This window comes from Homalodisca vitripennis, chromosome 7, assembly GCF_021130785.1.
Source record: "Homalodisca vitripennis isolate AUS2020 chromosome 7, UT_GWSS_2.1, whole genome shotgun sequence".
Classification (NCBI taxonomy): domain Eukaryota; kingdom Metazoa; phylum Arthropoda; class Insecta; order Hemiptera; family Cicadellidae; genus Homalodisca; species Homalodisca vitripennis.
Genome location: NC_060213.1, coordinates 112729481 through 112742753, shown reverse-complemented (window position 1 = coordinate 112742753; position 13273 = coordinate 112729481).

Sequence of the window (13273 nt, the reverse complement as noted above, 5' to 3'; positions counted from 1 at the left end):
GTAATTTCTGGGGGTTTGACAGCAATATCCGAGATACTGTAATAAGTTTCTATGAACCTGTGCATTAATTAATAGGAAGAAGTTGAGAAAACTGGATAATTTAATTAAATCTGTTACTCAGTAAGTGTAATGCAAACATCTTAATATAGAGAAAATATATTGTACTACATATGTGGTATATTGCCAGAAATATTCGAAAGGAAATCGATTGTGAAGAATGTAAAATTTTTTTTTTTTTTAATTTCATTTAAGCCTCAGCGTTAGCTATGCCTTCTTCTAAGTGCACTGTTAAAAAAAAAATAAAAGTACAAAGTACATGATTGGACCTCCCCGGGATTTGTAAAATTGTTCTCAGTACAAATTTTCATTGCGGGCATATGTTTGGATATGTTGTCTCAGGAGTGATTTTAACCGTGAACGCACGCCTAATGTGCATTTACTTTAAACGATAGATCCTCTAAGGTCAATTTTGTTTTATTATACAACTAACAGGACACCTTTGTGCAAGTTTTATATACGAAAAACGATGTATATTTTGAGAACGATTGCTTTTTAATACTTAATTTTATAGATTATTTTTAATTATTGGAAGCGCCTTCTGCCTGAGAACTGCAACATTTATGCACAAAGAGACGATAACTTCACGGTCTGGACGACAAAGTGACGCTTCACGGTGTTGGTTTTTTTTTTTGTTTTTTTTTTTGTTTTTTTTTTTTTTTTTTTATATAAATAGGAACCAACTTTATAACATGTTGATATTTGTTGGTTTTGTTTTGTTAGTGTTTTGTTAACCAAGTTGTGCGCTGTTGAAAAGCTTATTTTCAAGTCTGTTAAGTGTGAATCTTTTTAAAAAATGCCGGGCAAGTACCGATTTCAAGATAATTGGGCGGCGACCCATGGTTGGAATTTGTGGCTGAGGAAAGGGAAAGATATATATGAGGGGTTTTGTTCCTTTTGTAATAAAAACATAGACATTTCTGTAGCAGGGGTATTTGCCCTGAAAACCCATGTCAACAGTAAAAGGCACTCAGATTTTCAAAGACAACTTACTAGTGGAAAACAAATTACTCTACACTCTTTAAAATCTGAAACACGGGTAAGTAGTACCTCATGAGTCAGTAGGCCTGGTTCTGATGGGGTAGGGTACGATAAGCGGACCCGGTTTTTTATATTGAAGAATGTAATCATCGATACCTAATATTCCCATCTCAAATCCTAGACTATCAATCGATATAAAAGTATCTATAGTCATCAATAACAATCGTATGTTTTAAATTAAAATATGAATTAAATATTTAGGGTTGGGTACGACAAGCGGACCGGTTTTTTTTGTATATCGAAATTGGCAAACGATATTACTTAATCATAACCAATCGATACTGATTAATTATTTTGAATAATTAACTTAAATAATCTATATCAACAGCTGTAAACACTTTAAAATTATACATGTAAGGTAATATTTTAATTTTACATAAGTAAAATTTGGTTATTAAACATGGCAGTCAATTTTAGAAAAATAAACGACATTTCTTTGAAAGATGATGTTTTTAAGACATGTGTTAACACGTGTTTTTCGTGGCTTCATGTTGGATTCGTACCGAAAAACCCCATTATGTGAAATTTGTGGGAAAGAAACAACTGTAACTGTGAGAAGAACAAATATGGTCGTTTTCAGTTTTCCTAATTATGGTTATAATAATTTGTTTGGCTACTGTAAATATTAAATTCACACTTTAATGTTAAAACGTTTATGATTGTTATTGAGGGCTATAGATACTTTTATATTGATTGATAGTCTAGGATTTGAGATGCGAATATTATGTATCGATGGTTACATTCTTCGATAAAAAAAACCGGGTCCGCTTATAGTACCCTACCTAATATTTACAGTGTTCAAACAAATTATTATAACCAAAATTAAGAAAACTGAAGACTACCATATTTGATCCTCTCAGAGTTACAGTCGTTTCTTTCCCACAAATTTCACCTAAGGGGTTTTTTTTGTACGAGTACAACATGTTGAAGCCACGAGAAGAAACATGTCTTATCATCCTTCAAAGCAATGTCGTGTAGTTTTCTAAAATTGACTTTCATTTTTAATAATAAAAAAATTGAATTTCACTTATGTAAAATTGAAATATTACCCTACGTGTATTATTCGAAAGTGTTTACAGCTGTTGGATATGGATTATCTAAGTTAATTTTTAAAAATAATTAATCAGTATTAATTGATTATATCGATGGTTATGATTGAGTAATATCGTTTGCCAATTTCGATATAAAAAACCGGGTCCACTTCGTACCCTAACCCTGATGGTAACAGTAGCATGTTGGTTGATAGTTGTAGACCTAGCATTAGTGGAGATACTATTTTCATAGGCTTATGTAATTCTGACTCTTTCTCTTTGAATTGAAAAATCAATAATTATTTACGATACTTTGGCATTATACCGACCACACCCAGACATGAATCGTTATTTGACATTTTGCTTCTACTGATTACTAGATTAGCGTAGAACAATATTTCGTCAATATAAAACAGGAATTGTCTTATCGCAAACCCCTCCCCATCCTCAGACAGAGGTCAAAGTCGAGCGGTCTAGTAGATAAAGTGATTGCAGAGTCACACCACCTGTTCAGCTGATGCGTCGCTTTGTTGTACTTCCGTGTTTTACCCCTACATTTCTCCAAACACAAAAATTAAAAATTCAACAAAAACAAACATTACCAAACAAAAACTAAAACTCTTCGTTGAAAAAAACACAAAAACTTGTTTTTATTTTTGATCACACTCAAAATGTGAGTGCCTCTGGCCTTCAGCGCGGGCTTCGGCAGCACCACGCTGATGTCAATGAAAGGAATACATTCCCTCGAGATAGTACCTATCAGTAAATATCAAATTCTAGAGGGGCTGATCAGAAATATAAATTGAATTGTAATGGAAAGGCAAATTATGTACTGTGCAAAAAACTTAAATAATCATGTGATGCCGCGCGGGCCTGCCGTAATCAGGATTCTCGAGAAAAGATAAGATAACAGTGACAACTATACCGATCACAATACCTGGAAATGCTTTTTGATTGATGGAATGTTAGTTCTGTTACTCAACTACATCGTTTTATAACGTTATAGGTTCATTGAAAAAAGTTTGTGTTCTTCATACTGGTGTGGTCGGTATAATCCCAAAGTACCTTATTTACTTTAGCCACTTAAAAATTTCTGTCACAATTCCAACTTTACGTAAGAAAATAAATGTATAGGATACTAGTACAATAGATACAAAAGCCTAAATAATAACAGAAATTACAAAGGAACGCCCCTGACCATCGATTTTTGAAATTTTAGTTTAGAAATTAGGTTAGGAAGACTATATTTCAAATATTCGAACAATCTAGGGGACTGTGGGGAATCAGGGTTTTCTCTTTAACAAGCTAAATTCGAGCCCAAATCATGTGAGAAAGGCTGAACTGAAATGCCCCAGTGCGGGTGAAAGGCGCCACCGAAGCCCACACTGCTGGCAAATAAAGAAAAACATCCTCGAATAGTATCTAAATTTGAGCTCAGATCATGTGAGTGCCCCTTTCCACTAAAAAGCTACACTGAAAATGCCCCTGACCATTAGTGTTAAAAGTTCAAACATTGTTGGCCAAGTGCGTTTCTGTTGTAATTTCTGTTATTATTTAGGCTTTGCTATCTTTTATATCCATTGTGTTAGTATCCTATACATTTATTTTCTTAAAGTTGAAATTTTAGCAAAAAGTGTGAAGTGGATATAGTAAATAATTATCGAAAAGTCTGTTAAATGCTGTGGTTTATCTAGTTTTCTATTACAAGATTTTTGTACTTGCTTTGGGAGTACATAAAGGCCTACACTTTAATTGGAACTGATATAGAGTAGATTAGCATGGCCCTTCGCAATGATTACACAGATCGTAACGCTTTCTACATTTATTGTCCTTTATTGCCTTACAGGGTATCATTTTCTTGAAGAACATTTTTGTTCGGGATATTTGGAGCTCCCTTTAATCTGAAGGGGTAGTCATCTAACCTTTAACCCTGGAATTGGCGGTCATATTTCTCTCAGTGGCGGAGTGTTTTTAGTACTTCATACATTGCCTTATATTTATTTTATTATTACATGTTTACTATAAAGTACCTACCTATGTCATATTATATATTTTTGTATTCAGCTTTGTTCAAGGAAACATTTTTCACATAATATAATTAAAACAAAAAAATATCCTTACTCTACCTCTTCATGAAAAAATATTATTTTAGAAAAAAAGAAAAGTTAGTTCAAAGTTTTTGATTTGTAAAATTATTGTTGTTAGTGATATGCAAAATCCAAAATATAAAAAAGAAAGAGCATTTAATTCTGAGTAAAAATAAAGCAACCCGTAGTTTATAAGGTATTTATTTTTACCTGTGGTAAACGATACAAAAATCATACACTGACATTCGAAAGTGCTACTTACCAACAAAAGTAAGAACTTCAAAGTTCACTTGGATTTGTTACAATCTTGTAACTAATAGTTACATATAAATTAGTTCATATAAATTTTCTATATTTTTATTTTTTTATTATATATTTTTTTGATTATGTTCTGATTTAATGTTTAAATCGGAATCCTCATTGTTGCCTATTTCATGTTCAACTAGTCATGTCGAATGTAACTTGAAACGATCGCGGAAAATACGATCCATTACGTAAACACGCACAAAAAATTTACTAGTATTGTGTCATATGCACAACCATCATTACAACGAACTCAAACAAACAATAAACCAGATAGAACACCATGCAGCTGACAAAATAACAATAGCTGAATGAACCAGTTGACTCATCGCTGCGTGCGCAATTAGCGCGGTACGTGGGAGAATGTAAACAAACAGTTCAGAGATTATAAAACGTATGGACGTGTAACAAAAACGATAAAATTATTTATTAGTGTATTATTTACGTAAATTGAACCTTCCTCTTTCGATTGGTATCAATACCGATACTCTTTGATCGTGTTTTTTAAGTACGTAATATTTAGAAATAAAAGACATATTAAAATGCCCGATAACGGGCGCTGCCGTCTAGGATGCGATTAAAAAACCCAATATCGGGCGTTTACCAGTTCCAGGGTTAACCTTCGTTTGGGTGCCAGGTCATGGTGGAAGATCTGGAAATGAGTTGGCAGATAAAATCAGCTAAAGAAGCATTTCAACTTCAGCCTTTCCCTTTACAGATGGCGACATCACATAATCATCCATGTGTTGAAAGCAATATTAAAAACTAGATGGTGTTAGCCTATTCTAACAATAACGAAGCTAAGTTCAATTAAAGACAGTATTATACAATGGGATATAGCATCCTGGCAGAGCCGTTACAAGGGCTGCTTCCAGGGCCATCCATTGTGTTAAAAGGACATTGTATTTTCTTTAAATATAAGAAAGCTCCTTGAATTTTATGTTAGTAGTAATATGCAATTAAAAAAAATTTTTGCGTAAATAACAACTTTGTTATTCATATACCTCTTTCTAATTCTTTAAACAGATTATATTCTAGAAATTGGTGAAGTTGCACACAAATTAGTGACACTACTAAACTTCAAATACATCATTATTCGCTGTAGTAGAAGTTCTGATTAGTTGCTTTATTTTATGCTAGCAATGTCTCCCCTCAGTTCTACTTGTTTTTCATCCATCCTTAAGGGCAGTCCGACCTCCATAAGAATTCTCAAAGATTTTGTGTTGTTCAGCGGAGTTACAGAACAGAGCAACAGTTACAAGAGCAAGCTTCAGATACTTGTGATGTCATTCCTTAAGGGGAACTTCGGTAAACTGACAACGGAACATATGTGTGCTATGGGAACAAAGAAAACAAGGGAACAATATGAGGTTTTGTGCATTGCAGACAAATGTTTGCAAAAACTAGTTTATAAGCATTTAATGGTTAACTAGAAAATTTGTGAAGGGATGAAAATGCTTTTTATTTTATAATTCAGTTTTAATAATTTGTTCAAATGTAGTTATATTACTTTTGTTTATAAGTGAATTATTAATTATATCATACTGTGAATCGTATTTAAATATATTGTGTTTGTATTGTCACTGCAGAGCGACCAGCAGAATATGTTGGAACGGTATTATATTGTCTGAGACCCGTGGCAGATGGTAGTGATCAGAAAAACCTTGCGGCGGCAGAATGCAAACTTCCTGTATTCTAAGTTGGGACAGCTTTTCTTCCAAAGTCAAGGTGAGAACAATTTTTTTTAATGTGTTGTTTTTAATCAAAATGGATGGGCACTATTAAGAGAACCTGGAATGGTTGTCCGTGTATGGCGGAAGCAGAACTTGGACTCTGCAAACTTTAAATTGAATGAGGTCGAGGACTGTTACTCCCAACACGATCTTGAAAACCGTGAGACCATAATTAAGCTGTGAATTTTGTTCATAAATATCGATAAATCTGTGTACATTATCTCTGCCATTATGTCGCGTCATGTCATCAGATGGTCATAGTAGACTGTGGATAGTTACTATGGCATGTTAAAAATTAGTATGCAATGTAGGGGATAAACTGGGAAGTTCGACTGGTACTGCTCTGCGAGATTTTATGGATGGTGAAAAAAAAACAAAAGAGACAAGTGAGGGAGGAAAAGTGGACTGGTAAGAGAGATGTTTCCAGCTCATGTAAGTCTTTCTCACTGCCCATCATCTCCTGCACTTGTGTCTGTGCGAGGTCTGCATGTGCATTGGTGTGAGACTACCTGAGCTCGGCCACATTCCTGTACAGTAGACCTTGTGGTTTAAATTTACAAGTATCATGATAGTTTAGTAGAGCTAGAATAATGTTAATATAGTATTTTAAACACCCTTTTTTATAAGGTTTAAAAAAATGCTGTTCTATCAGTAAAAGTTAACTTATTTTCTCCTTATAGCCAAATAAAGATACATAGAAAATAATGTGCCTGCAGAACATTTCCACAATTTTCACTATTGAGTCAGATTTTTCAGAGATTTATTTCCAACATTTCTAAGTTTGTTTTCTTTTTCTACAGGTTGGGATCATCAGAAAACTGTGATCCAGACAAATAACTTTTCATAAAGAATACCTACAGTATTTGTTTGATTTTCTTCTAAAATTATAACAAATGAATAACATAATACCGTATTTAATTTTACAAAATTAGCTGGTAAAACTACGAAATATATGTGTATGTGACATTCGTATAAAACAATATGAAACACTTACAGCCTACCTCAAACATAAAGCACTATTGTCAATCAGCAAAGGTCCTGCCTCAACTTATCCCCCTTGTAGGCTATAGATAACTCTTCTTGTAGGTTACATCTATTATCACCACCACAATTATTATGCTTGACAATCCCTCTTCATTTTTTTATATAATCAATCAATGATAAGGATACCTTCTATACCTCCAATCCTTTATATGTATTGTATGATATTATGTGCAGATTGTTAACTTGTAGGTTACATCTATTATCACCACCACATTCATTATGCTTGACAATCCCTCTTCATTTTTTTATATAATCAATCAATGATAAGGATACCTTCTATACTCCAATCCTTTAATTATATGTATTGTATGATATTATGTGCAGATTGTTAACTTGTAGGTTACATCTATTATCACCACCACATTCATTATGCTTGACAATCCCTCTTCATTTTTTTTATATAATCAATCAATGATAAGGATACCTCCAATCCTTTATATGTATTGTATGATATTATGTGCAGATTGTTAACTTGTAGGTTACATCTATTATCACCACCACATTCATTATGCTTGACAATCCCTCTTCATTTTTTTTATATAATCAATCAATGATAAGGATACCTTCTATACCTCCAATCCTTTATATGTTTTGTATGATATGTGCAGATTGTTAACTTGTAGGTTACATCTATTATCACCACCACATTCATTATGCTTGACAATCCCTCTTCATTTTTTTTATATAATCAATCAATGATAAGGATATCTTCTATATCTCCAATCCTTTATATGTTTTGTATGATATGTGCAGATTGTTAACTTGTAGGTTACATCTATTATCACCACCACATTCATTATGCTTGACAATCCCTCTTCATGTTTTTATATAATCAATCAATGATAAGGATACCTTCTATATCTCCAATCCTTTATGTTTTGTATGATATGTGCAGATTGTTAACTTGTAGGTTACATCTATTATCACCACCACATTCATTATGCTTGACAATCCCTCTTCATTTTTTTATATAATCAATCAATGATAAGGATATCTTCTATATCTCCAATCCTTTATATGTTTTGTATGATATTATGTGCAGATTGTTAACTTGTAGGTTACATCTATTATCACCACCACATTCATTATGCATGACAATCCCTCTTCATTTTTTTATATAATCAATCAATGATAAGGATACCTTCTATATCTCCAATCCTTTATGTTTTGTATGATATTATGTGCAGATTGTTAAGTTGTAGGTTACATCTATTATCACCACCACATTCATTATGCTTGACAATCCCTCTTCATTTTTTTATATAATCAATCAATGATAAGGATCCTTCTATATCTCCAATCCTTTATATGTTTTGTATGATATTATGTGCAGATTGTTAACTTGTAGGTTATGGTAGGGGGCCCAAATATCGCCCACTTAAGGGAAAATTTAAGTTAACGGTTAATTATGGGTCATTTTGTTCAAATAATTGTTGAAAATACGTAAAGTAGGTATTCAATTACCTTATAACGTAACTTATATTTCTAAAACACAGTTTCACATTAAAAAAAAAAATATAAGACAAGTCTGAATGTTTTAACTTAAAAAAAGTGTTCCTAATATCGCCCAGCATGTGTTCCTAATATCGCATATGGGAATAGTATTGGAAAATTAGTAGAAACATTTAAAAATTGTTTGAAAAAGAATTTTAATCATAGTAGTACAAAAATTATGTGATTTGTTGTGCAAAAAGTTACTGGCTACAATCTTGACAAACATAAAACTTTTGTTTTTTAGACTTTCTTTTGTCACAAGCTTCATGAAACCATAGGAAACATTTCTTACATTTTAACCAAGTCTCACCATTTTTGTCACTTGAGTAAAAACCATCACAAAGTCCACATTGAGCACCATCACCATCACCATAACTACTGTCACTGTCATCCGTTGACACATAGGGTGGGTCTTCGTCGTCATCAGTTGAGCCAGGAGACGGCATCCCTTTTTTTCTGTTTCTCTTCTTCTTCTTTGCCTGAGACTTGCTTGAGTCATAAGTCAACTGCCGTTTACCTTTCGTTGTCCTGTCTATAGACCCAAGTAGTGCATTTTTAAAGGGGGAAGCACTGACAACAGCTGCTGATCCAGCCCTGGAATTCGATGTTGTTGGAAGAGAAAGAGACGGTACAGGATTGATGTCTGTAGGGGAAACTGTGATTGAGCTTGGCGATTTTTGTTGAGGTGTCTGTATTTCTTGGACTTCTTCTTCCATTCTAGTGTTTTGTTGGTGATGGAGGAAATCTTCATCGGTGAAAATGTTAGGATTAAATGGCAAAGTCCCTGTAGCTGCAAACCCTTTTGTGGCAATTGATAATGTAGCCGACTTTTCATAGGCTTTTCCAACAAGCTCACCTATTTGAAATACCGTAATGGCTCTAAATGGATGGTTTACCAGCCAGTTCTCAATTTCCTGAGCGTAGTAAGTCTTGAAGCTCTTCATAAACGTTTTATCCAGAGGTTGCATGTGGTCTGAAGAATGAGGAGGGAGGCACACCAATGAGACGCCATTTTCACGAGCTAGATCGATCAAGTCTAAATTGCGAGTGTGAGTTGTTTGGCCATCAAGAATCAACACCTCTGGATCATCTTTAGTTGGTTTCACGTAAGAAATGACATGTGTAAACCATTTAGTAAACAAATCTGTCTGTATCCAACCTGAAATATGACAAGCAGCAATACTGCCAGGAGGAGCTCCATCCATCAGTTCAGGCTTCATTCTCTTCCGTGGGAACACCAGCATTGGAGGAACAAAGTTTCCTGATGCTGACATACAAGCAACAATGGTTATGAGGCGACCTCTTTCGGCAGATGACAGTTTATGAACTTCTCTTTTCCCCTTTAAAGATACAACTCGCATGCTCTTGTGCTGTACACTTGTTACACCAGTCTCGTCGACGTTAAATACCCGAGTTGGTGAGAAATTAACGCGCTCTAGTTCTGGCTTGAGAATATCATAAAACTTTTTCACATTTTCAGGTGAAAATCCTTTTATTCTGGCCAAGGACAAGGGTTGTGGTTTCCGTAATGACAACTCAGGATGGCGTTTAAAAAAACAGCCGTAGCCATTTCCTTCCTGCACTTTTTGTTTCCTGCGAAAAAGGGTGGGCAATATTGTTTCGTATAGCTAGTTGGAAGGCCATTCTTTTGATATCTTTTGCTGTGAGCCCATAAAAAGACCTTTCCATTTTTAGACAATACTCTACAAGCTCATCCTCCATTTCAGTCGGCAAGACAGGTTTTCACCCCAATGGAACTAAAAGAAGCTTTTCTAGTTCGTCTTCACTTTTTTTCATGTAATCTTTTAGTGTCGATCTAGGAACCATAAATATTTTAGAGGCTTTTAGCAAACCCATTTCTTTATTTTTCACTGAAATTACTGCCTCCTTCATCTTTAATTTATCCCATGTTTTCCTATGCGCCATCTGAAAAACAAAGAACGAAATGTTTAAAAAATGTGTTCCCAATATCGCCTAGTGGGCGATAATAGGAACACTGCGGTGGGCGATATTAGGAACAACTCCTCAAAAAACATGGCGGCCACTGCAGCCAAACACGCAAAATAAAATGGATAAAAATATTACTTAAACCAAAGCTGTTTCCGAAGTTTTTGAATAGGATCAGTAACATTTTGTAATTACCTTAACTCTTAATTTTATACTAATACTAACATGGGTTTTTAACTCACTTTAGGCGAATATCTTTGAAAAATCACAACATAAAACTGAGACACGCTAACCTTGCCAAACTTTTACAGATTACTCCAGCTGACGGCTAGTTAGTAGTTCAAATGTTTATGGGTAGATCACAGCACTAACCAGCAAGTTACTGCAGTGGGCGATATTAGGAACATGGGCAATATTTGGGCCCCCTACCTTACATCTATTATCACTACCACATTCATTACGCTTGACAATCCCTCTTCATTTTTTTATATAATCAATCAATGATAAGGATACCTTCTATATCTCCAATCCTTTATATGTATTGTATGATATTATGTGCAGATTGTTAACTTGTAGGTTACGGTACATCTATTATCACCACCACATTCATTATGCTTGACAATCCCTCTTCATTTTTTTATATAATCAATCAATGATAAGGATACCTTCTATATCTCCAATCCTTTATATGTTTTGTATGATATTATGTGCAGATTGTTAACTTGTAGGTTAATTTAATCCAGAGTAATAATTGTCCTTAACACTTTGAGTGCTGGCCCTAAATAACATGTAACTCTATAGAATGCTGGGCGTTTTTGGTGGTTTTCAAAAATTTATGTAAAAAAAAAAAGTATTTAAGGTATAAGAAAAATACTTACATGCCTTAATTCAGCTTACTTTCTTCTTTCTTGTAACGTGAGATTGTTAGTGTTTTTTTTTTAAACTGCACATAAAAAATGTTTTTGAAAAATATATTTTTTGAAAAAAAAAAAAAAAAAAAAAAAATTTTTTTTGATACAGTTTTTTTTATCTAACAAACTAAACTAAGCATATATACAATTATTTACAATGACCCATTTACAAATATAAATTGTCCTTTGAATAATACAAATCATGTTCTTATGTCTTGTAGTTTTTTTTTGTGTGGTACACCTTAAAACATATGTTTTTGCACAGTGGGATTTTACACTCACAACACCAACAACAAGTGTCTATCCTTTTGGCCTTTCCACACTCTCTGGAACCCTTTTCTGAGCAAACCTTGCACATCCTTTGCATTTTGGTCTTCCCTGGTGGCACTGGAATTTTTTCCAGATAGTGTTTACCCGTGGAAAGTCGGCTGAGCTGAGTTCCACTGCTGCCATTACTGTTCGGTCGTGTGGATTTTCCATCTCGCTGGTTGCTAGTTCATCTTCTTCCATGAAATCAGGATTGATGTCAGAATCGTCAAAAATACTATTAACACCCACAAAACTATCTTCATCTAATACATCACTGATCGCAACGTCGTGCAAGCTGCGAGAAGCCATTGTGACATCGACTGCCGGCTGCAACAAACGTAAACAAAGCGACCGAAGTTGCTTTGTCATCAAGCTCATTCAATACATCTGACGCTTTCTAGCGGTGAATTGTGTTACTAAAAACCCAAATAACGTTGTAGAGTAGGCAAAACCGGTTTAAATACGGACAATGTAAATATAATACCAATTGAAATGACAACCATGTAAAACTACGGGATTAGCATTCTTCAAAAGTTTCGCTGTTACATAAAATTACAGGTTTAGCACTCCTAAGTGTTAAATATTTTTTACAGGCTTATATATGTAGTTAGCCTGCTGACCTCATTTACTGTACTTCACATTTTTCATAAAAATATTTAAAAAATATATTTATTGTTAAAATTTATTTAAAATTTTTTTACGTTTCCTACTTGTTCATTCCTGCACAAACTGTTGACATTGATAATGAACTGAAGAAAGTTTTGAAATTGTTTGATTATTTCACTGTTTAATCGCTCTTAAGTCATGTCTGCACCACATAATTCCTTTTAAATTTGTTTAGGGGTTGGCAACGTTGTTTATAAAAAATTTTGAGTCTGAAATTAATTTTTGTTGTTGTCAAAACCATGAACAATTTGTAAATTTTATTATTTAGTTAGAGTGGGAACCCTGGTTGTCGATCAATCGAATCAGATCAATACATATTTTTATCAAACTTAACTTACCAAATAAAACATTGTGAATTACACAAGAAGTTCAATGAGGAGTATCACAAAGTTCTGGTTTAGCGCCTTTCTTGTATATTGTCTTTTAATCCTTCAACGTGTTTTCACAAGACAGTCACGGCTGACAATCAAGGCCGACCATGTGAACCACGGTTTAGTGCAAACCTTAAAGCATATGCGATCTAGTGGCATCAGTTTGAACTACTTCCAGCGATATTTTACATTGTTACAAAGAGGACATTGCCTTTATTTTTGTCTTCACAGAAAATGCTTTTCTTCTTTTCCAGCTGTTTATAGAAACCAAACAGATGG